Here is a 3,426-nt window from a genome sequence, read left to right on the forward strand (position 1 = left end):
AAATGAAAGAGTATGGCCATCTCTTCATTGTGCATCTAGACAAATGCTGATGATGGAGATCTCGAGAGGATTTGGCTATGCGTATTTGCTTAGGGAAACTCCTTTCAGCGTGGTTCTTGACTCAGTCAATGTGCCACAAATACCCCCATCCCTACTTCTATGTTGGCGGTTTCCAGAGAGATTGGAATAGGACCCAAAGCTGATTTTTTATTCAGGGTTTTCCTCAATTCATGTTGGGAATAAATTAGGAGTGAAAGGCATCTCAAATCCTGATGGCAGCGCCAGAGTCCAGGCCTGCATTCTGTTACTCTGGCTTTCTCATCTCAAACCAACCATGCATCCTGCCATAAAACTATAAAATCTTAAGACATAAAGACATAAAATCTCGGTTTCGTGAACATCAATTACATGCAGTAAAACCACAGTCACAGTGAAGTCATTAACTACACATATTCTGAATTGCCAGTTGAAGACAATTAGGTATTTTTGCCAGTTCAGCGGAAATCAGCCCGGATGCCATTTCGTTGCCCAATTCCTGGATGAGTTTGGGAAAACCCAGATATATGGCAGCCCTGAGTAGTAGCCATTGCTTCAGTTCACAGTGCAGGGTTCTAAATAAGTCAAATTGAGGTTGTAGCTGTGGTTGGCTAAATTGGGCAGTGGATCATGAGGTCAGAGAGACATTTCCAGGATCTGGAGTTCTTACAATTTTTATATATGGAGCAAGAGTCCCTTTGATTGATCAATGTAAAATGAAGTCAGCTGGTATAGAATACAACTTCCCTGGTCTCCAGATTTATCACTTTCTATGCTTTCCTGGACAAAATGGAGATTCAGAATCAAGGTATTTGGGCACCCTCAAAAAAAAAACACACACCCAAAAATAAATGTTAGAAAGGGACAAGATTAGATGCAGATGAATAAAGCATTTTCGTTATTAAAAAAATCAAGATTCCTTGTGCTCCCTTCTGCTCCCCTTCCCCTTTCTCCCCACCCAGGGGAGCCCTGCTCTCCGCCTGCCCCTCAAAGTCAGCGCGCCTTGCAGGGTTGGCCTGGGCAGAGACAGCCTCTCCTCCCCACCTGCTCCCCAGCAGCTGCTATGAGCTGCCCAAGGGAGGATGCCAGCAGCGGCAGCCATGGAGAGGCAAGAGGAGGCTTCCTGGCCACCTCCACTGTTGCCACCACTCAGGACAAGCCCTGGCTCATCCTCCTTCCGAGTTGGTGCTGACAGAACTGGCTTGGGAAATAGGGACAATGCAGGATCAAATCAGAAGCCATGATGGCTCTTTTGGAATTATGAAACTGTCCATGGAAAATCAGAAGACTTGGAGGGTATACTATTCCTCTTTTAACCTTCTTGCCAGATACTGCCCATTCTTTGCTTTCAAGGGTGATGGGAACTGATGCGCTAATGGAGCTTGGATTCACGTCATGTGAACCCCAGAAACAATTCCAGTGCTCAGGTGAAACGAGACTGTTTGAAGATATAACAAAAATCCAAGAAGCAGGAAATACGTGGGGGGGAAGTTTGGGTGTGCAGTCACTAAACAGGGTTTGGGCTGGGTGTTCATCAGTATGCAGATGACACCCAGCTCTACCTCTCCTTTAAATCAGAACCAGTGAAGGCGGTGAAGGTCCTGTGTGAGTGTCTGGAGGCGGTTGGAGGATGGATGGTGGCTAACAGATCAAGGTTGAATCCTGACAAGACAGAAGCACTGTTTTTGGCGGACAGGGGGTGGGTGGGTGTGGGGGATTCCCTGGTCCTGAATGGGGTAACTGTGCCTCTGAAGGACCAGGTGCGCAGCCTGAGAGTCATTTTGGACTCACAGCTGTCCATGGAGGTGCAGGTTAATTCTGTGTCCAGGGCGGCTGTCTACCAGCTCCATCTGGTACGCAGGCTAAGATCCTATCTGCCTGCGGACTGCCTTGCCAGAGTGGTGCATGCTCTAGTTATCTCCCGCTTGAACTACTGCAATGCGCTCTACGTGGGGCTACCTTTGAAGGTGACCCGGAAACTACAACTAATCCAGAATGTGGCAGCTAGACTGGTGACTGGGAGTGGCCACCGAGACCACATAACACCGGTCCTGAGAGATCTGCATTGGCTCCCAGTACATTTCCGAGCACAATTCAAAGTGTTGGTGCTGACCTTTAAAGCCCTAAATGGCCTCGGTCCTGTATACCTGAAGGAGCGTCTCCAGCCCCATCGTTCTGCCCGGACACTGAGGTCCAGCGCTGAGGGCCTTCTGGCGGTTCCCTTATTGCGGTTACAGGGAACCAAGCAGAGGGCCTTCTCGGTAGTGGCGCTTGCCCTGTGGAACGCCCTCCCATCAGATGTCAAGGAAATAAGCAGCTATCCTATCTTTAAAAGACACTTGAAGGCAGCCCTGTTTAGGGAAGTTTTTAATATTTAATGCTGTACTGTTTTTAACACTTGACTGGAAGCCGCCCAGAGTGGCAGGGGAAACTCAGCCAGATGGGCGAGGTAGAAATAATAAATTATATTATTATTATTATTATTATTATTATTATTATTATTATTATTAAATATACTGCAGGTTCAACTGCTTAATTTAGTGCATATTGGGCAATGAGGCCTTTCTCTTCATCATCGTCTTCTAAACACCTTTCCTAGCCAGGAAGTTATCAATGAAGTCAAATTTATTACAATAGCAGCACAGGGTTTTGCTTTTGTTTCCTTTTTGGAAACAGTTATTCTTTGCTCCAACCTACTTGAGCACCACTGGATAAAGTTGCTCATTATAAAATGTGTAGGATAAATCTAGTACTGTTAACTGGCCCTGCATTTGAAGCCTACAATCCCCAGAGCTACCCATAAAGAGAGTTTGATTGCTAAACCATCCTGGGAACTGAAGCTCTGGCAGAGGAATAGGGATCTCCTAACAATTCTGTTATGATTTGTGGGTGAACATAATTTCACTTCTTGGCAGAGCTAACCTGGACTTACTGGAATATACCCTCTAGCTATTTTATTATCCCTCAGAATTGTAGGAATTACATGTGTGTCTTGACTCTTAACAGTTTATTTCACGTGTGAGGCAAATTCAGAAGTCAAAAACACACTAGGAAAATTACAACCCCTATCATTATGAAAATTACTGGTTTTCATTCTCTTATACAGTGTACACCCAGAGCCTGTTAGTGCCATGAATTATCAGCATACGATTAAAAATATATAAAATCTTCATGATGTTGAGAACCCTATTTAGACATATACACTGCAGGCATTCTTTTGTGTGAATTTTTCTTTATAGAGTTAATTTTGCCACAATCTTTATCTAAAGAATGACTATCTCTCATTCTCAGTCTTTCTACTCGTGCAGTTAATCTTCTGCACCAAATATTCTTAATGTGAAAACTTAGAGCTGGCTGACCAGTGATTATTAACACACACCTGGACCCTGC

At 44.7% G+C, this 3,426-nt stretch overlaps 1 protein-coding gene across 1 annotated transcript in view; it reads right to left on the reverse strand.

Annotated features, from left to right (window-relative positions):
- The window catches only part of LOC310746018 (uncharacterized protein), a 79,458-nt gene that overhangs the window by 36,586 nt on the left and 39,446 nt on the right, over positions 1–3,426 (reverse strand). The window lies entirely within an intron of this gene.

The sequence above is a fragment of the Podarcis filfolensis genome (genome assembly GCF_964270895.1).
Source record: "Podarcis filfolensis genome assembly, chromosome: 12".
In the NCBI taxonomy this organism is placed as follows: domain Eukaryota; kingdom Metazoa; phylum Chordata; class Lepidosauria; order Squamata; family Lacertidae; genus Podarcis; species Podarcis filfolensis.